Genomic DNA, 22,604 nt, shown 5'->3' on the forward strand with positions numbered 1-22,604 from the left:
GTATGGAACAGTAGGCTTTATTGACAGCTGTACAGCCTGGCTCATGGCCACCTGACCCTACTGGAGCATCAAAGAGCTGTTCTCTCTCGCCATGCCACTGTTCCTGCCGCCACCATTGGTTCTCAGGCAATGCCCTAACCTGTGTCTCACCGACAGCCACCCCAGACCACAGCAGGGATGCTCCAGTCACCAGCCAGCCCTGTTAGGGTCAGCGTTGTCTGGGTTGCCCGGGACACCATGTGCGGTCCACCCAACTCAAAGGGAGCAGCCTTCCATCAGCCTCATCACAGGGGTGAGGGCCAGGGCAAACCTAAACGGAAGGTACCCTCAAAGAAAAATAAATGCATGCCTATTGCCACACTGTAAGGCGAAAATTTCCCTTTTCATGTTAGAACATGGAGCAGTACAGCACAGGAACAGGTCCTTCGGCCCACGATGTTGTGCCGAACTAATTAAACTCCCTTTCTCTCCCTTTCTCTGCACATTCATGTGTCTATCTAAGAGCCTCTTAAAGGTCTCGATCATATCTGCCTCCACCTCCACCCCGGTAGTGCATTCCAGGCACCCACCACTCCCTGTGTAAAAAATTTGCCCCGTACATCTCCTCTGAACTTACCCCCCTCACCTTAAATGCATGCCCTCTAGTATTGGACATTTCAAACCTGGGAAAAAGATACCGGCTGTCTACCCTATCTATGCCTCTCGTAATCTTATAACCTTCTGTCAGGTCTCCCCTCAGCTTCCAGTGCTCCTGAGAAAACAATCCAAGTTTGTCCAATCTCTCTTTATCCCTCTCCAAAGCCTCCACATCCTTCCTATAATGGGGCAACCAGAATTGGATGCAATACTCCAGATGAGGCCTAACCAGCATTCTATAAAGCTGCAACATAACTGTTGAACTCAACTAATAAAGGCAAGCACGCCACTACCTTACTACCCTATCAGCCTTTGTAGCCACTTTCAGGGAACTATGGACTTGGACCCCAAGATGTTGTTTGGAGGTTATTGCAAAGTAAGTCATTCCAGCTTCCAAACTTCCATGAGAGGTGCAAATGGAGTGCTTGATGTAGCTCCTGAAAGAAAGAGTTTCCGCCTACTGAAAATGGAAATGACGTATGTGCTACGTCATCAAACTTTTCCCGTGCGCGGGTTCTCCCCGTCGCTCGGGGAAGACGAAGGCCCAGCGCCATCTTGGGCCTCGCTGCTCCGATGACGCGCGACCCAACCGCCGAGCCGATTCGCTTGCTCGGACGGAGAGTCACTACACAACCCTCACCCCGCCTCCCCCCCCCCCCCCCACCCCCCCCAGAACCGGCAATACGGTCTCCAAGGTTCGCGGGCTGTGCTACCCTTTACTTAGGAGGTCGGCCTCTGCGTCGCGGTGTTGGGACCTCGACCGGTTGTTGTAGGACTAAATGGGCTGGTTTGAGGTGGTCCGTCGTGAAGACTTCTTCCTTGCCCCCCATGTCCAAAATAAAGGTGAACCCATTATTCCTGATGACCTGGAACGGCCCCTCGTATGGTCGTTGCAACAGTGCCCAGGGTGTGCCCCTGTGAACGAAAACGAACTTACAGTCTCATAGTTCCTTGGGCTCACAGGATGGGGCTTGACCATGCCGCGAAGTGGGAATTAGTCCAAGCTGTCGAGCCTCTCGCGCAGTCTTTCCAGGACTGCCGCGGGTTGTTCCTCTTGCCCCCGAAGGGCGGGTATGAACTCTCTTGGGATGACCAGGGGCGCACCGTACACGAGTTCAGCTGATGAAGCGTGGAGATCTTCCTTGGGGGCAGTGCGTATGCCGAGCAGGACCCAAGACAGTTCGTCGACCCAGTTAGGACCTTTCAGGCGGGCCATCAGGGCTGATTTCAGATGGCAGTGGAAACGTTCTACCAACCCGTCTGATTGAGGGTGGTAGGCCGTGGTGGTGTTCAGCTGCGTCCCTGGCATGTTCACTAATGCAGACCATAGGCTGGAGGTAAACTGGGCGCCCCTGTCTGAAGTGATGTGGGCCGGAACACCAAAACGTGAGATCCAAGTTGTGAGCAGCGCCCGGGCGCAGGAATCAGTCGTGATGTCGGATAGAGGGGTTGCCTCTGGCCACCTCATGAACCGGTCCAGGATGGTAAGGAGGTACTGGGCTCCTCTTGAAACTGGCAGGGGACCAACGAGGTCGACGTGGATGTGGTCAAACCTTCTATGGGTAGGCTTGAACTGCTGTGGCGGGACCTTGGTGTGTCATTGGATTTTTGATGTCTGGCAGTGCGGACAAATCCTGGCCCACTCACTGACCTGTTTGAGCAGGCTGTGCCAGACGAACTTGCTGGCGACCAGTTGATCTGATGGACGTGTGCGCCAACCCGTGTACTGAGTCGAAAACGCATTTCCGCCAGGCTGCAGGAACTATAGGGTGGGGTTGACCTGTTGCGACGTCACAAAGGATGGTCTGCTGACCTGGACCGACTAAGAAATCTTGGAGCTGCAGGCCCGAGACTGCGGTTCTGTAGCTAGGCAGCTCGTCGTCGGCTTGCTGTGCGTCAGCCAGGGCTGCGTAGTCTACACCCAGGGACAGGCTGTGGATGGTTGGTCTGGAAAGCGCGTCAGCAACGACATTGTCCTTTCCGGAGACACGTTGGATATCCGTTGTGAATTCGGAAATGTAGGACAAATGTCACTGCTGACGAGCCGACCAGGGATCAGAGACCTCGGAGAAGGCGAAAGACAAAGGCTTATGGTCAGTGAAAGCGGTGAAAGGCCTGCCATCTAAAAAGTACCGGAAATGCCGGACCGCCAGGTACAGCGCTAGAAGTTCCCGATCAAAAGCGCTGTATTTCAGTTCGGGTGGTCTAAGGTGCCTGCTGAAAAACGCCAAGGGTTGCCAACGGCCTTCGATTAGTTGTTCCAATACCCCACTGACCGCGGTGCTGGATGCGTCCACCGTGAGGGCGGTTGGGACATCTGTCCTAGGATGTACCAGCATTGCGGCGTCTGCCAGGGCATCCTTGGCCTTAACGAAGGCAGCCACGACCTCGTCATTCCAGGCGATGTCCTTGCCCTTGCCAGACATCAGCGAGAACAAAGGGCGCATGATATGGGCTGCTGCAGGGATGAACCGATGGTAAAAGTTGACCATCCCCAGGAATTCTTGCAGGCCTTTGACCGTGTTGGGATGGGCAAAATGGCGGATAGCATCTACCTTGGCGGGTAAGGGTGTTGCTCCTTCGCTGGTGATTCTGTGGCCGAGGAAATTGATTGAATCGAGTCCGAATTGGCACTTGGCCGGGTTGATAGTGAGGCCGAAATCACTGAGACAGGAGTACAGATGGCGGAGGTGGGAAAGGTGTTCTTGGTGGTCACGGCTGGCGATTAGTATGTCATCTAAATAAATGAACACGAAGTCCAGGTCGCGGCCTACCGTGTCCATCAGCCGCTGGAAGGTCCGCGCGGCGTTCTTAAGGCCGAACGGCATTCGAAGGAATTCAAAGAGGCCAAATGGAGTGATGAGCGCAGTTTTGGGGACGTCGTCAGGGTGGACCGGGATTTGGTGGTATCCCTGGATGAGGTCCACCTTGGAGAAGACATGGGACCTGTGTAGGTTCGCCGCGAAGTCCTGGATGTGAGGGACGGGGCAGCAGTCTGGGGTGGTGGCGTCATTCAGCCTGCAGTAGTTGCTGCAGGGCCTCCACCCGCTGGTGGCTTTGGGGACCATGTGCAGGGGCGAGGCCCAGGGGCTGTCTGACTTGCGAACGATCCCCAGCTCCTCCATGCGGCAGAACTTTTCCTTTGCCAGGCAGAGCTTGTCTGGAGGTAGTCATCATGCTCAGGCATGAAGGGGTGGCCCCGTGGTAATGATGTGATGCCACACTCCATGTTTGCACATCGAATTTGTGAACTGAGGTGCCAAAACCGATGGGAACTCAGCTAGGGGCTTGGTGAACTCGTTGCCAGACAGGGAAATGGAGTCCAGGCGCGGGGCTGGTAGGCTGGCTTCTCCCAGGGAGTAGGTTTGGAAAGTTCTGGAGTGCACTAGCCGCTTCCCTCGCAGGTCGACTAACAGGCTGTGGGCCCGAAGGAAATCGGCTCCCAGGAGTGGCTGGGCGATGGCGGCAAGGGTAAAGTTCCAGTAAAACGGCTGTTGCCAAATTGTAATTGAACTGTACGGGTACCGAAAGTTCGTATCGTTGTGCCGTTTGCAGCTTTGAGTGCGGGACCCTGTTGCCTGCTACGAGTGTCGCGGCCGGTCGGGGACAAAACACTGACCTCTGCTCCAGTATCGATGAGGAAACGACGCCCAGACTGCTCGTCCCAAATGAATAGGAGGCTGTGTTGGTGGCCAGCCGCCGTAGCCATCAGTTGTGGCTGGCCCTGGCATTTCCCTGAAATTTGCAGGGTGGGTGGCATCGACGGGCCTCCGCGCCCCACCTCTGATGGTAGAAACACAGCTGGTCGTCAGTGTCGTCGTCTGTGTTTCTGGGGTGTGGTCGCTCGGTTGCTGGGACTGGTTTAGGTAGGCGTTGGGCCCGCAGTCTGGCAATTTGGCCGACGGACGACCCACTCTCGCGTTTGGCCTTCCACAGGACATCTGCCCGGGCGGCTACCTCATGTGGGTTGCTGAAATCGGCGTCGGCCAAAAGCAGGTGAATGTCATTGGGTAGTTGTTCGAGGAAGGCCTGTTCGAACATTAGGCAGGGCTTGTGTCCCTCAGCCAAGGCCAGCATCTTGTTCATCAGGGCTGATGGGGATCTGTCCCCCAGGCCGTTGAGATGAAGCAGGCAGGCGGTGCGCTCGTGACAGGAGAGGCCAAAGGTCCGAATAAGAAGGTCTTTGAAAGCCGGGTACTTGCCTTCCTCCGGAGGACACTGGATGAAGTCTCTGACCTGGGTGGCTGTCTCCTGGTCCAGGGAGCTGACCATGTGGTAATACCATGTGGAGTTGGAGGTGATCTGCTGAAGTTGGAATTGTGCTTCGGCCAGGTCGAACCAGACGCGGGGCTGAAGCATCCAAAAGGTGGGCAGCTTGAGTGCCACTGTGTTGGCTGCTGCATTATCGTCCATTGTGTGGGTCCAAAATCCGTTTGGACCGTCGGGGTCACCAATGTAGCGGCTGCTACCGCGATGCGAAAGTAAGACACTAGTCGATGAGCTGCAGAACAAAACTGATTTATTTTCCCGCCTTGCATGGGCCTTTTAAGAGGAACAGTTCCTGCCCACCGAAAACGTAAATGACGTATGCGCTACGTCATCAAACTTTTCCCGCGCACGGGTTCTCCCCGTCGCTCAGGGAAGACAAAGGCCCGGTGCCATCTTGGGCCTCACCGCTCCGACGACGCGCGACCCGACCGCCGAGATGGTTCGCTTGCTCGGACGGTGAGTCGCTACGGAGTAATGTTTATCTGAACACCCACTGCCTGTGCAACTTCAACCCTTCACTTACCTTAGAAACGTTCTAGAAAACTGATACAGCACACAAGAAACTCACACTGGCAACTTCTATGGTCCCTTGCATTCAGGTTAACCAAAACGACAGATCCATGGAAGGGGTAATGTGCGTCAGTCAATTAATAGAGAGTTACCTGAGGCAGGTCTGCAGTGGCAAAGACCCCTTTGAATTACAGCACTCCAGAGCTAGCAGTATGATGTGATTAAAGCCTGTCTGAGCTGAGAGTGCCTCAAAGCAATGTGCATCATTTTCACAATGCCATGCTCTAAACAAGCATTGCACCCAGTGTCACACTTGTGCCTCTGACACAGAAAGTGTATGATTGGCTCAAGGGCCTTGGCTGGACAGGGGAAGACGTCTAGGTGAGCCTGTTCCAGGGAGAAGGGGATTTAGCAAGTGTGGCTAGAAGGTTAAGAGTGGCGCGATTCAACTTGGAAACACTATTCCACTCTGGGAAACACCAATTTCCACATACAAGGCAGTAGAATTTTTGCAAGCAAGCATGGAAAAGAAGTTCATTGTCAACCACCCTCTCTTCTGTTTGCATCTATTTTTCCTGTGTGCAAAAGAAAATAAGGCCCTTCACATGACCATGGCTGTTAACTGCTAATATTATTGAACAGTTGGTTTGATGGAAAGCACAAAAGAAGTGACCAAATCAATCATCTTCCAGGTGCCTGATATGACTCAGGAAAATAAACATTGAAACAAAAGCACAGCACCTATACAAGACTGGTTGTCAGTGGAGCCTTTGAATATAATTAGTGACTGGGTAAGTGCCATCCAGTGCAATCGAGAGCTGGCTCCACATTACACAGTCTTACACCAGTCTGTCAATAGTCACACTGCAGAGCATTTTCCTTCTACCCATTCAGGGAAACACAAAGAATAGGATTACTTATTCTCACAAGTTAGACACCAACAAAGAGCCATCCAAATATTACAGCTGTGAGCTCTCTCAGCTCTATTAGAAGCTAAATTTAAATCCAATTTTGTGCGAGTTTCTTCAATTTTATTTCAAGAAACGAACCTGAATAGAGAACTCTACACAGCAGCTGAGATTTTGGAAATAATAAGCCACTCACAACAGACAAGCAAATATAGGATTTGCATATTTCAAGATTTTTACATAATCAATCCACGCATAAGATTTGGAAAACATTACTCCAAATCCTATGCTTTTAATCTGTATTATTTCACTGCAAGTGAAAGAGGTGGTTCTAAGTTAAAGCAGTTAAGATGCTGTTCTCTCATGGATTGGAAATAATAGGCAGTTTTGTAATTTGTCTCAACTTTCATACATCAGTGTCTTCCTGACCAGAACAAAGCTAAATGCAAGATACCAAACAGCAGTCTGATTTCTGAATAGCTATAAGTTGAGGCTATAAGAATCTTAAAATGTCAGGAACCAGAGGGGCTACGCTGCCTAAAATTAAGGAGGAGTGCCGCATTGAAATTCATTCAGTCAATTGTGCCAATCACTCTACACTGCAAGCTCAACACGCTTTACCTCTGAAAATCAGTCTGATTTTCTGAAGGACAGTAGAAAGTATAGCACTGCCACTACTATAAAGCTCACTTAGCACAGTATCCAGGCAGCAACCTACTGAAGTAGGGTAGGCTAATGTGTTCAAACAGTAGGAAATACAAGAGACTGCAGACGCTGGAATCTGGAGCAACAAACAAGGTGTGGGAGGGACAGCGGGTTGAGCAGCTTCTGTGGGGGGAAAGGAATTGTTGCAGGTTGAGACCCTGCATCAGGACTGGGAGGCAGGACTGCATTAAGCAGGAGACTAAAGTACAACTGGGGAGGGATGGAGAGAGGGAATTGCAGACTAGGGAGGTAGAAAAGTACAAACTATGGAGGTGTGACAGACAATGACAGACTGGAGGGAGAGAGGGAGAGTGATTGAGAGAGAGAGAGAGAGAGAGAGAGAGAAAACACAGTGACCTCGAAATTTATTTTGCATTAAACATTGATTTTTTGCATTGCACCCTGTTCTTTGGTGAGAACTGTGTACAAGTACACTGATACCCCACTTAGCATGCAGAACGTGCTCCCATCAACATGAAGCCAGCACCAAGCAGGGTCACTGTAACATTATACATAGAGAAAAAGTCTTCCTGGTGGTGCTGCAGTGCAGACAAGCTGGTGTGAACCCCAGGTGTGGCGAGGCTGTCTGCCGGGCTGGCTTTGGGAGGGGTGCTGCAACAGTTCAGTGCCGAGATGCAGGCTCAGGGCTGCATCCCACTGGCACAGTGGGTGTGGGGATTGCGACTGGCAGTACCTGTCACACCACCCAAATCCTACAGCCTCTCTCATCACCAGTTGGAGGTGATAGATGTTGCTCCATTCCCCTCCTCCTTCTTTGTTTGGCTGCACATCTCTTCCTAGTCCAAAGGTTCCTCCATGCTAAAACATGAATAGCCAGTGACCACCGATGAGCCACACACTGAAATTCATCCTGGTACTCGATGCTCTCGCACTAGCACACAAATGCCATTCCCAGTGCGTACACTGCAGAGTGGTTTCATTCATCATGAAATGTTGATTTGCAGTGTTGGCACTGGGACTGGCTCAGGGCTTCCTCAATCAGGGACATTGTAAGACAGTGGCTTTCATTGTTCTGCAGGCAGGACACTTCAGAGCACTGATGTATGGAGCGATTTTGGGGTACTCCCTGAAAGTGGCAACCCAAGTGCCTAGGGTGGTAAAGAAGGCGTACAGCATGTTTTCCTTCATTAATCAGGGCATTGAGTGTAAAAGTCATGATACAACCATACAAAACTTTGGTTAGGCCACACTTGAAGTACTGTGTGCAATTCTGGTCACCCCCCCCCCCCCCCCCCCCCCCATTATAGGAAGGATGTGGAGACTTTGGAGAGGGTGCAGAAGAGGTTTACCACGATGCTGCCTGGATCAGAGGGCATTAGATATAAGGAGAGGTTGGACAAAGGTTGGACAGTTTTCTCTGGAGCGTCAGAGGCTGAGGGGAGACCTGATGGAAGTATATAAAATTGTGCGATGTATAGATAGGGTAGATAGTCAAGAGTCTTTTTCCCAGGGTGGAAATGTCAAAGGGAAAAAGTTTAAGGTGAGAGGAGGAAATTTTAAAGAAGATTTACGAGGCAAGTTTTTTTTTGACACAGAGAGTGTTAGCTGCCTGGAACACGCTGTCAGGGGTGGTGGTATAAGCAAATACGTCAGCGATGTTTACACAGACACACAAACAGGAAGGGAATGAGGGATATGGATCACGTTCAGGCAGATGGGATTAGTTAGATTGGCGTCAAGGTCAGTACAGATATGGTGGGCTGAAGGGTCTGTTCAATGTTCCACGTGTACTACCATTGTGACACTTGAAGAATCACCCAGTCACTGAACAGGGTTGGCAGGGGCAGGGACAGGGCAGTACCGCAGTTGCCACAGCAACCCCCACAGAGGGGCTGAGTCAGTTGTCCATCCATCATTTCCTCGTGATCAGCATTCTGTGATGGTCCCACTGGACAGTGACAGCAGAGGTCACTACAGGATGTGAGGAAGGAGGGACTGTGACCCAGACACTATCCCCCTCCCCTCCACCCCCAACAGAGCAGTGTACATCTTTCCAGGACTTTAGAGAGACAACATATCCAGACCCTGCAGCTTTCCAAGTCAGTGGGTTCTTCTGTGGGTAGATCTCCAGCCATTCTCTGTGCCTGGACAGCTCCGTCTGCAAAAGTCAAGGTCACTACCACCCTCAAATTATGAGCTTCTGGATCATTCCAGCTGATCAATGCCACTTCTCCCAGTTTTCTGCTCATCCCGGCATTATGAAGATAAGTGACAATATGGATAGACAGGGACTTCTTTCTCTAGAGCACAGGAGGCTGAGGGGTGACCTTACAGAGCTCTATAAAATCATGAGGGGCATAGATAAGGTGAATGGCCACAGTCTTTTTCCCAGGGTAAGGAAGTCTAAAACTAGAGGGCATAGGTTTAAGGTGAGAGGGGAGGGATTTAAAGGGGAGCTGAGGGGCAACTTTTTCACACAGAGGGTGGTGGGTGTATGGAATGGGCTTCCAGAGGAAGTGGTAGATGTGGGTACAATTACAAGGTTTAAAAGATATTTAGACAGGCACATGAATAGGAAAGGTTTAGCGAGATATGGGCCAAACGCAGGCATATGGGACTAGCTCAGATAGACACCTCAGTCAGCATGAACTAGTTGGGCTGAAGGGCTGATATAGTGCTAAATGATTCTCTGCTTCCCCACTCAATGAGTGGAGACATTGTCTGTTTTACTTTCAGCAGGGGCTATCACATTGATAGGGAATGCTGACTTATGGGAATGCCCATTTGCGGGAAGGCCAACTTGCATGGACTGTGGGCTTGCTGAAGGATTGGTGAGTAAAAACTTCACTCTTGAGGTGTTTGGGACTTCTTGTGGTCAGTATGACCCACAAGGGCTGAGCCTTCTTGAATGGAGAGCTATGTGTGACCAGGAGAAAGATTTCTCCTGGTCAGTGTCATGCCAGGGAACTCTCGTGATTCATTTATTCTCAGGCAGCCTACATTGCCAGTCATGTTCAGCCACCACCTGTTATTCCTGCATGGGATCTTTAGCTGCAGGACAAACACTTGTTTATTAGTGACTGAGTATGAAGCCAAGTCTTTCAAGAGGACAAGCAGAGGAGATTTACCAGGATGCTGCCTGTATTGGAGAGCATGTCTTATGAGGACAGGTTGAGTAAACGAGGGCTTTTCTCTTTGGAGAGGAGGAGGATGAGAGGTGACTTGATAGAGGTGTACAAGATGATAAGAGGCATAGATCGAGTGGACAGTCAGAGACTTTTTCCCAGGATGAAAATGACTAATATGAGGGGGCATAAATTTAAGGTAATTGGAGGAAGATATAAGGGGGATGTCAGAGGTAAGTTTTTTTACACAGAGAGTGGTGGGTGCGTGGAACGCACTGCCGGCAGAGGTTGTGGGGGCAGATACATTAGGGACATTTAAGAGACTCTTAGATAGACACATGAATGATAGAGAAATGGAGGGCTATGTGGAGGGAAGGGTTAGATAGATCTTAGAGCAGGATAAAATGTCGGCACAACATTGTGGACCGAAGGGCCTGTACTGTACTCTATGTTCTATGTTCTAAGAGATCTGGGTAGCTCAGTGGCACAGCTAGTAGAGTCACTGCCTCACAGTGCCAGAGACCCAGGTTCAGTTCCGAACTTGGGAGCTATTAGTGTGGAATTTGCATGTTCTCCCTGTGATGAGCAAGTGAGCCAAAAGTGCCATGAGGAAAAATGTTTTCAGGCAGTTGTCTGCTGCTCACTCCGGCTTCATTGTGAGGCAAAGGCTTCACTACCTCCCCATTAGGTTAAGATCCCCATCGTCAGATGCCTTATGAACAGGGAGAATACATCCCCTTCTGTGATTTAACTTTCTTTAATTATTATAAGCAGGAGATTTATGAAGCGTGAAGAAAAATAACTGAGCATTAAATGCAGAATTATGATTCATTTTCAGAATAACAACCTGCTGAAGGAACTCAGCAGGTCAGGCAGCATGTGTAAAGGGAACCTAGCATCAGATTTCAACCTGAAACGTTAACAATTTCTTTCCCTCCACAGATGCTGCTCAACCCACTGAGTTCCTCCAGCAGATTGTTTGTTGCTCTAGATTCCAGCATCTACAGCCTCTCTTGTCTTCATTTTCAAAATGACGCATCAATGACGGCAGATTGTTTGAAGCACTTTCCAAGAGGCGAAGCTCTGCTGCTGTACAGAAAGTATTGCCCTGGACAACATGCCTTATAGGAATCAGATTCACAGAGAACATACAGGAAGGAAGGAGACCATTCAGCCCATTGAGTCTATACCAGCTCCATATAAGAACTTATCCCACTTATCCATACTCTCCCCTTGTTTCCTCAGACACTCATCAAACTCCTTACTGGACTCTACAGCTGAATCTACCTCCTTGGCAGTGCATTCCAGACCGAATTGCTCGCTATGTAAATGCAGCTTTTCTGCATGATACTTTCGGTTCTTTTCTCAACACCTTCATTCTATGGTTCTACAGCCCTTTGCCAATGAGAATAGTTTCTCTGTATCTACTCTGTCTATCTACGGTAGTGTAGCAGTTAGAGTAACATTATTACAGCGCCAACGACTCGGGTTCAATTACGATTCCGGTCACTGTCTGTAAGGAGTTTGTATGTTCTCCCTGTGTCTGCGTGGGTTTCCTCTGGGTGCTCCATTTTCCTCCCACATTTCAAAGACGTACAGGTTAAGAAGTTGTGGACATGCTACATTGGCACCGGAAGTGTGGTGACACTTCTGCGGGCTGCCCCCAGAACATTTTACGCAAAAGATGCATTTCACTGTGTGTTTCGACGTACATGTGACTAATAAAGATATCTTTAAATTCATGAAGGGTATAAGATATCTCTATCGGATTCCCTCATAACCCTCTCTGTCCCATGGAGAACACCACCGGACTCTCCAGTCTCTCCACAGGACTTAAGTCCCGCAAGGTAAACTTCTTCTGCACCCTCGCTGCAGCCTTTACAACTTTCCCATAGTGTGGTGAGAAATGGCCAAACAAGTGTCTTACAAAGTTTCATCATAGCTTCCTTCCTCTTCATGTCTCTACCTATAAAACCCAGGATCCTGTTTTCTTTTTTTAACCCAGCCACTTTCAACAACCTATACACCTACCTTGTACCCATTGAATAATTGAGCCCTCTTCCCATTGTCCCTCTCAAAATGTAACATTTCACACTTCTCAACCTTAAGTTTCATCTGCTACCTATCTGCCTATCTACCTGTCTATATCTGCTGGAAGTCTACAAACATGCTCCTCACAGTTTCCTTCAATCGTTAGGTCAGAAGTAGGGATGGTCGCTGATGACTGCACAATGTTCAGCACCATTTGCAACTCCTTAGATAATGAAGCAGTTCACAACAAAAAGCAGCAAGACCTGGACAATATCCAGGCCTGGGCTGATAGGTGCGAGTAACATTCATGCCACACAAAGGCAATATCCAACAAGAGAAAATCCAGCTATCACCCCCTGACAGTCAATGGCATTACCACCACTGAATCCACCACTATCAATATCCTGGGGATCACCATTGACCAGAAACTGAACTGGAGTAGTCATAGTGATTGATCGAGAAATCTATCTCATCATGGCCCTTGTAGCTTATTTGTCTACCTGCACTGCACTTCTTCTGTAATTGTAACTGCAACATTATATTCTGCATTATGTTGTTGCTTTTTCCTTTGTACTTATGTTTTATAATGATCTGTATGGATGGCATGCAAAACAACATTTTTCATTATATCTTGGTACATGTGACAATAATAAACCAATTGCCAATAAAGACAAAATGGCTACAAGAGTTGGTTAGAGGCTAGGAATCCTGCAGCAAGTCCTCCTAACTCCCCAAAGTTAGTCCACCATCTACAAGACATTAGATATGTTTCTCGCTCCACAGGGTGGCATAGCCCCAGTGATCTGGGTTCATTCCTGACCTCCAATGCTGTCTGTGTGGAGCTTGCACGTTTTCCCTGTGACCAGGTGGGTTTCCTCCCACCTCCCAAAGACAGGAAGGTTGGTAAGTTAATGGGCCACTGTAAATTGCCCCTAATGTACATGAGTGGTAGAATCTGGGGGAAGGTGATGGGAAAGTGGGGAGTGTAGGATTGGTGTAAATGGGTGCTTGATGGTTGGTGTGCACTCGATGGACCAATGGACCTGTTTCTGCGCTGTATAGCTCGATGACTTGACTCTGTGCTGCCTGACCTGAGTGCTTCAGGCATTTTCTGTAGCTACCACAACATTGAATTCAGGTGTTGACAAGAAATGGGAAGAAATTCATCCTCCTAATTAAAACAAAATAGATACACAACCAGCTACACTGTTTTGGTAAGTTAATTATATGTCTTTATTAGTCACATGTACATCGAAACACACAGTGAAATGCATCTTTTGTATAGAATGTTCTGGGGGCAGCCCACAAGTGTTGCCACGCTTCTGACGCCAACACAGTATGCCCACAACTTCCTAATCTGTGCATCTTTGGAATGTGGGAGGAAACCTACACGGACACGGGGAGAACATACAAACTCCTTACAGACAGTGGCTGGAATTGAACCCAGGTGACTGGCGCTGTAATAGTGTTACGCTAACCGCTACACTACCGTGCCTGCCCTCTATGACTCTTCTCACTGCTGATATAACACAGATGATAATCAGGTGGAGTGGTTTGTTTTTTTTTGCACGAGTATAAGTGGAACAGCTTATTACTTTGGATAATTAGAGGCTGCTTGCTTCAAAATTCAACCAGCTTTTTGAAAAATTATCCACATAGCTATTCTTCACTTTCCGATGAGATTTCCGTCTATCACTTTTGTCTTGTAAGCCTTGAAGCAGTTTTTTTTTTATTTTCACTTGCATTTGAAAAACTAACTGAATTATCACAAGGAAGGATATTTTGAGCTTGACATTTCTGCATCATCGGAGCACAAGGTGGAATTTCTGCCTTTCTAAGCTCATGGCTCTACCCATGTGCTCGACCTGCATTTTAACATGCAGACGACAAAATCTGGCTGCCTCGCACCTGCTCTATAATTTCCTTCCAGCGCGATGTGTCTGCACACATTTGTAGCACTGGGAGAGCTGCCAGTTCACTTGACGTTGTCACCTGCTAGAAGTACAGAGAGGGAAAAAAGTGGGCTGCTAAAGCAACTCAGCAGGTGGAGCAGCATCTGTGGAGGAAAAATGGACAGTCGTTTCAGGTTGGAACCCTTCATCTGGACTGAAAGATAGAGGGGAGGTAGGCAGTATAAAAAGTTGAGGGAAAGGGGTGCGGCAAGAGCTAGCAAGTGATAGGTGGGTCCGGGTGAGGAGGGGTAACGTGGTTGAAGAGCAGGAGAGCAATAGAAATCACAGAGGAGCAGTGAGGGAGGGTCTCACAGAACTCCCGTCAGAGAGAGGAGGAAAACTTCTTCAAAGTCGGCATACCTTGAAGAGCATAGAACATAGAACAATGCAGCACAGGAACAGGCCCCTTGACCCACGATGTCTGTATTGAACATGATGCCAAATTAAACTAATCCCTTCTGCCTGCACATGATCCATATCCCTCCGTCCCAGGAACCTGCCACTCTGTGTAAAAAATCTTGCCACGCACATACCCCTTAAACTTTTGCCCTCTCACCTTAAACCTATGCCCTCTCGTATTTGACATCTCTACCCTGGGAAAAAGATTCTGGCTGTCTATTATCTCTAAGCCTCTCATAATTTTATAAACTTGTATCAGGTCTCCCCTCAGCCCCTGATCCTCCAGAGAAAACAATCCAAGTTTGACCAATCTCTCCTTATAGCTAATACCCTCTAATCCAGGCAGCATCCTGGTGAACCTCTTCTGAACCCTCTCCAAAGCCTCCACATCCTTCTTGTAATGGGTGACCAGAACTGCACACAATACTCCATGTGCAGCTTAACCAGTTTTATACAACAGCAACATGACTTCCTGACTCTTATACTCTATGCCCCTAGCGAATAAGGCAAGTATGCTGTATGCCTTCTTTACCACTCTACCTACTTGCATTGCCACTTTCAGGAAGGTATGGACTTGGACCCCAAGATGGATGCTGGAGACTTCGCAGTACACAGAGTTTGCAGTTGTGATGTCATACGGTGCACGATGTTGATTGGGAACCAGTGTTGTCAAACTGGACTGTAGTCATACTGCAAACACCATGCATTCAGCGAGCACAGATGATCCAGTGTTTATCATCAGGAAGGACCTCCTTGCTGGGATAGTTACAGGGGATGGCAGAGACTTTGTTAGTTTGATTTGTAGGGGCTGCTGGTTTGATTAGATCTGTGTGCTCTTATACCTCAGCAGGGCTTGTGAAGTCAGCTGGGGGATGATGTGACAGAAGCAAAGATTCAGTCTTCACCTCACACGCCTACCATTGAGAGGGATGTGTAGTTACATTCCCTTTAAGAGTGCGGCATGGCAGACATAATGAGGGGAGGTAACAGCTTCAGCATGAGACACAATACGCCAAGTTACCCTACCTGGTCCTCAGGAAGGAGCAACCTTTGAGGTGATTCCACTTCATTTAGAAGGAAGACAGACAGCAGGAGAGAATAATCAAAGAGACAAGAGGAGGGAGGAGGTAAGGCAGCATCCGTGGAAAGACAAACAGTTAATGTTTCGGGTCCGAGATCCTTCATCAGAAGCGTTTCTCTCCCCATGGATGCTGCTTGACCTGCTGAGTATTTCCAACATTTTTTGTTTTTATTTCAATTTTCCAGTGTTTGCAGTTTGTTTGATTTGCATAGGGAGGAGGGGATTACACTCACCAAATATACCACTGGTGTGTGGCCATACACAACATAGTAAGTGGTCTCTTCTTGTATCCAGGAAGAAGTCAGGAGCACTCACACTGTACCTAATCTGCTGCACTGTACCATATCAAACCCAAGGGTGGTTACTGGGCATTAAGTAGTATCATATTACTGCATGGGTCTGAGATTGTAGTGTGCAACACAGGCACAGGAGGATCATTTTCACAGAGTGCGTGCCTTTAAGGATAACCTCAAGGAGTCCAAGGCCTAAGAGATTTTAAGAGTTTTGAACTACATCTTTTCAACGTGACTGGCTGTAGTCTGGGCTAGATGACTGACAGACAACTGTAAGAGTGTGGCTGTGGTGAGATTACCAATGTCATCCACAGACAGGATGGCAAATTCATGAACCAAAAAGCACGGCAGACTGGGCAGAAAGAGTTCCATCCACCATTAGGGATACCCCAAGGCACTGGCAATGATGGTGACAATGGCAGGAAGATACTTTAATTGAAACAGTTTCTAGCAAAGAGACATGCAGATGAAGATATTCTATGCAGTAGCTCAATGGTTTGATCTACAACAGTGCATTCAGTACTCAGAAAGAAACTCTCTGTTGAAGCTGAAATAATATGCAACCAAGCTCAGTACTCTGGTTGGGATCACTACATGCATCAATATTATTTAGTGACATGGTCCTTTTCATTAGTGATAGTGGATCATGCAAAATTTTGTAAAGTATTTGGGATTGTCTGCAAAACAGTGGCAATGTATCAAACACCATTCATTGTGGTTGAATTATTTTCATCCTGAAATTACAAACAATGCTTTATGGGTTATCTGGGACCTCTTCCAGAACATGAAACTTCGGAAGATCCCAACCAATGCATCATCTTCCAATCCTCATCTTCTAGAACTCTAGAATGTCAGCCATTCAGTCCATAGCATCTGTCAGTTATTAGCCCCATCAACCTCTTTGGTACTTTTGCTTTACTAACACTGATCACCTCATTAGACCCATAGTTCCCCACTTCCTTGGGTATTACATTTGCACCTTTTCAGACTTAAGATGTCTCAACCATTTCCATATTTCTTATTATGATTTCTCCTAACTCACATTTATGTTTGGCGCATTCTTCATTATATATTTGTTTTTTATATTTCTTGATAGTTTCTCATACTCTATATTCTGCCCCTATCAATCTGTTGAAAGCTTTTAATGGTTTGCGAATCTCTCTGAATCCTTAGGCATACTACTTTTCTTGACTGCCTTCCAAGCCTCTTCTTTCTACCTAATACAAACATTTGTACAGATGGATCACTTATTCTATGGATTTCTATTTCTCAGCAGAAAATCATTGAAAGTTAATAAAATATTTATTTAAATATATGCAACTATTTAGCTAATGTCTTATCTTTTAGTATAATGTATTAGCTTGCTGTTCATATAATGTAATAGAGCAATTCAAATTCAATACTCAACTTTTGATTTTAAGTGCATCATTCTTGGACAATGCAAAATTTGATCATATTATGATTACAATGACTACAAGTCCTTACTGTTAGTAATGATTTCTGCCCCATTAGAATAAAACAAGATCTGTAATAACCTGATCCCTGGTTAGTTTCACAATACGTGTCCTGGGAACTGCCTCAAACACATTCCATGATCTCAATCTCCAAACTACTTTTGACAAATTTAATTTATCCAATATAACTGTAGATTAATATCTGCCCCAGTTATTGCATAGACTTTGTTGGAAGACCCCTCCTTTCTTGTTGAATTTTCTCTATCCAGCTGATAGGTGATCTGTAAGTGGGTAAGGTCAAGTGAAGATTTGAGGGTGCTACTCAAATCTCTGAATGGCTTTGACAGAGTAAACAAGAGGGAACAATCTTCAATGGTACAAGGTCTGGATCTTAAGGTAACCAGTGAAAGAAATGACACAAGAAAATATTTATTTTCAAAGCAAGCTGTTGTGATATAGAATACACTACTTGAAAGGATGGTGGAAGCAGATTCAGAATTAATGTTTTGGAGAGAATTGGAAAAGACAGCGTCATTGAGTTATACAGCACGGAAAGAGGCCCTTCAGCTCAACTTGTCCATGCCAACCAAAGTGCTGACCTAAGTTAGTCCTATTTGCCAGTGTTTGGCCCATAGCCCTCTAAACCTTTCCTATCCGTGTATCTGAACCTTTCCTATCCATGTATCTGTCCAAATGTCATTTAAACATTGTAATTTTACCTGCCCCTACCACTTCCTCTGACAGTTTATTCCATATACCCATTAACCTCTTGTGAAAAACTTGCCCCTGAGGTCCCCTTTAAATCTTTCCCCTGTCACCTCAAACCTATGCCCTCTAGTTTTAGACTTCCCTACCCTGGGAAAAAGACTGTGATCATTCACCTTATCTATGCCCCTCATGATTTTACAAACCTCTATCAGGTCACCCCTTGGCCCCCTTCGCTCCAAGGAAAACAGTCTCTCCTTATATCTCAAGCCAGGCAACATCGTTATGAATCTTCTGCACCATCTCTAGCTTAATCACATCCTTCCTGTAGTATGGCGACCAGAACTGTACATAATACTCCAAGGGTGGCATCACCAAAGTCTTGCACAGCTGTAACACGACATCCCAACTCTTGTATTCAATGGTCCGACTGATGTCTTCACCACGCTGTCTACCTGTGTCACCACTTTCAGGAACCTATGTACCTGTATCCCTTGGTGTCTCTGTTCTACAACACTCCCCTAGAGTCCTGCCATTCACTGTGTATTTCCTGCCCTGGTTTAACTTCTCAAAATGCATCACTTCACACTTGTCGGAGTTAAATTCCATCTGCCCTTCCTTTGCCCACTTTCCCATTTGATCTCGATCCTGTTGCAGCCTGAGATAACTTCCTTCACTCTCCACCACACCACCAATTTTGGTGTTGTTCACAAGCTTACTAGTCATACGTGAGAGGGAGATATTTACAAGGCGACGAGGAATGAGCAGGGCAGTGGAATTACGTGGTGGCTTTACCGTGAAGTTGGTGCAGGCAAAAACATGCCAGGTCTTCTTCTGTGTGGTATCTCTGCATCTTTTTCAGGGACATAGTAAATAGTCACATATTGCCCAACACCAGCAGTCAAATAAACTGCACGACTGCCCCTTGGGCTAGGTCTAACATTCCTGCATACCAAGTGGGTAAGTTAAGACAAGATTTCATGAGACTGCTCAAATCCCTCAATGGTTTTGATTGAGTAGACAAGAGACTGTTTCAGTGGCACAAGATGCATCTACCAGACAGAAAAGTTGGCTCTTGCATCTCTCCCAGTTATCTAGAGACTCCAGGACAGAACTGTTACTGCATTGGCGATGCAGAGGAGCAGAACCCCATCTTATCTCTTTGACGAGGTGATGAGCCAACCTCTGTGAAAAGGTACTTTAACCAACTTCAGTGGGCACCCACTTCTCTAATGCCACAACACAGCAGGCGGGCACAGAGGAAGTGAGATACAGAGCACTGTCCAACACTTCCAACGAGGCCAAATTAGCCAAAAGTAAATGATCAGCCAAAATCATTAAAACATAAACATAGAACAGCGCAGCAGCTGGTGGTAAATATGATAGAAGGTGGAACTAGGTTCTTCAGTAGACCCAGAAGAAATCAATAGGAACTTGGCAGATAGTAGTGCTGGTGTACCAATCAGAAATACATTTAGTGCGTTTCCAAATATTGCATCAAATCGTTCTCTCAAAATCCACCTCAACATTTCTCATTTCTTTTCTCATATAACATGGAAAGAGATCATTCAACCCATCAAGTCCAAAATGGCTCTAGGATCAATCCCTTTCTCCCACTTATTTCCTTGTAACTATTCCCCCTCACATTCCCATCGACTCCCCCCAATTCTCCCATCACTCACATACACTAGGGGTAATTTACGCTGGCGAATTAACCTACCAGCCCGCTTGCCTTTGAGATGTGGGAAGAAACCAGGCAAGGAGAGCATGCAAACTCCACACAGACGGCACCAGGTCGAAGCCAGGTCACTGAGAGGCAGCAGCTCTACCAGCTGTGCTACTGTGCTGGCTCTCCTGCACATCTCCACAGCAGGGGGAAACCGGGTATTCAGGATCCTTCCAGTTTTCCAGTCTCTGCGGAATTACACAGGGAGCTACACAAATTCGGAGCTTCCTTTCTTTGTCTCCACCTGTTAATCCCCAGAAATTCCCCACCAGCCTCTTTATTTGTCATCCCACCAGCAATATCTTTCCGTTCATTGTGGCTGGGTCACTATTTCATGTTCAGTGGTAGTTTCACTGTTTAAGAAGCTTTGGTCATGAAAGGTTTCTCACCATCTCTCCCAATGAGCTCCTGACAGGAGGCTGCCTCTGGGTTGGGAATTTCTTTCCTCAATGCGGTCCGGAAGATACACTGGGGTCACCATTCCTTTTCCATTACTTGTAACATGCGGCAAGATATGATGGCAGTGTTGGAAATCCTACCTTGATGACTTTATCCACTGAAAATAAAAAATTTCTCCACCTTTAGTATCAACCTACAGCTATGGCTGTTAGCACTTGAAAGCTGTTCAAGTTTGCTAGATTTTTATTTAGACCAATATTAGTTAATTAGATTGGGAAGAGCACTTAATAGACATCTTTTAGGTTGTGGCAAGAATCTGCTATCTGGTAGGAATTATTTTCCCAATTCCCATCCGCACTGACTGTCTCATGCCAAACCAATACTGCAGAGCAGGACTGTCACTGGTGTGCACTCAAAATGCAGCCCCAGGCATCCAGAGTTTTGCCCTTATATGATCTCATAATTCAACTACTAGAGGACATGCATTTGCGAGAGGGGGAAAGTTTAAAGGAGATGCGTGGGGCAAGTTTTTTTTTTACACAGAGTGTGCTAGGTGCTTGGAACAGGCTGCCAGAGGTAGTGGTGGAAGCAGATATGACAAAGGCGTTTAAGAAGCTTTCAGATAGACACATGAATGTGCTGGGATATGGAGAGAAATTGATTATGTACAGGCAGAAGGGAATTTAGTTTAATTTGCCATCATGTTCAGCACAGATATCGTGGACCAAAGGGCCTGTTCCCGTGCTGTGTTCTGTAATCGCAATATACCCACTAGTTTGAGGAGTTAGAAATATAAAAAACAGAAACAATGCTACTAGGTTTCAAGAAAACTGTGCTCCTTAGTTAACATTTATTTTAATTGTTTTCAATATAACTCCTATCACCTCATGCTAAATAATTTATGCCATTTGTTCATTTTCTCTTTTCCATTGAAGTATTCGATGGTCATTGTGAGTGTGCGCTTGTGTGTTCCGTGTCTGTGTGGGTTTCCTCCGGGTGCTACGGTTTCCTCCATGCCCACATTCCAAAGACGCATGGGTTAGGAAGTTGTGGGCATGCTATATTGGCGCAGGAAGCGGGGCGACACTTGCGGGCTGCCCCCAGAACACTCAATGCAAAAGATGCATTTCACTGTGTGCTTCGATGTACATGTGACTAATAAAAATATCTTATCTTATCTAATGTGTCTGGTGTGTGTGTGGGTCTGTCTGTGAGTGACTGTGCATGTGCCTGTGTGTGCACGTGCGCGTGTATGTGTGTGTGTGTGTGAGAGAGAGAGAGGGAGGGAGAATGTGTGTGAGAGAGAGTGTATGAGAGCATGAGTGTGAGAGGGTGTGTGTGCGTGAAAGCAAGAGCAGAGAGCACGAGGAAGCAGAGAGATAGAAATGGAGAGAGGGAGGGAGAGTGTTCAACTTTCTTTCACTTTGTCTTGTTCCTTTTTCCTTTTTAAGTGCTGTAATACCATGAGTAATACCTTCCAGTTTAGTCATGGCACATTGGAACTGTTAAGTCTGTTTCTGTCTCCACAGATGATTCCTCAACCACTAAGTACTGCTAGGGATTTTTGTTTTTGTGTTTAATAAGGTCTAGAGGAACATTTACGAAAACCATCTGTACAATGACCCAAATGCTCATTAAACCATGTGCTTGGTGGCTATAATGTGTATCAAGATAACACATAATTTTAATCGATCAGACCATGCAACAATATTTCTGTGCCCAAGGGCCAGCCCTCCTGGGCCAGATTTTTGATGTCTTTTTTTCTTCAATTTCTAAAAACCAGCACATTAATTACTCCCATCAATCTGGACTCATTACCCTGCAACATAACTTAAATCACACACTCTGGTTGCAGACTCTTGTGCTATTGCAAGCATGTTAATGCCAAAGTAATTCAGGTTTCACTTAACATATCCATTGTAGGTTGAAGAAATGTTGATTTGTTCTTGTATTTTGTTATTTTACGTAGCAGTCAATGGCCAATTTTCTAATGTGGCTTTCAGTGAATTTGCTTGAAGTGTTAGGAACGCTTTGGGCAGGCCCAGAAACTGGAGAAGCAGGAGATCTGAACCATCACCCTGAGCACTACAGCAGTTCCACAATCCAGCCCAATGATAATATGACTGGGTGGGAGCTAAGGCTCAAAATGCTGGGGATACTCAACAGGTCAGGCAGCATCTGTGGAGAGAGAAACAGAGCTAACCCTTCAGGCCAATGACCCCTCATCAACCATTTCTCTCTCCAGATACCACCTGACCTGCTGAGTATTTCCAGCAATTGTGCCTTTATTTTAGATTGCCAGCATCAGCATTTTCAATTTCTATGAGCCAATGTTGCCTTGCTACTGTTATCCACACCCCTAGAGCCGATCAAAAAAAGCACAGGACTCAACTCAAATATTTTCCCGGCAGTTTCTATACTTGCAACGCAAGCTTTGGTTACAATGATAA

The 22,604-nt window shown here is 46.8% G+C and overlaps 1 protein-coding gene across 7 annotated transcripts in view; it reads right to left on the minus strand.

Moving 5' to 3' along the window:
• The window catches only part of phactr1 (phosphatase and actin regulator 1), a 292,118-nt gene that overhangs the window by 84,943 nt on the left and 184,571 nt on the right, over window positions 1-22,604 (minus strand). The gene's annotated exons all lie outside the window — the stretch shown is intronic.

This window comes from Pristis pectinata, chromosome 5 (assembly GCF_009764475.1).
Source record: "Pristis pectinata isolate sPriPec2 chromosome 5, sPriPec2.1.pri, whole genome shotgun sequence".
Classification (NCBI taxonomy): domain Eukaryota; kingdom Metazoa; phylum Chordata; class Chondrichthyes; order Rhinopristiformes; family Pristidae; genus Pristis; species Pristis pectinata.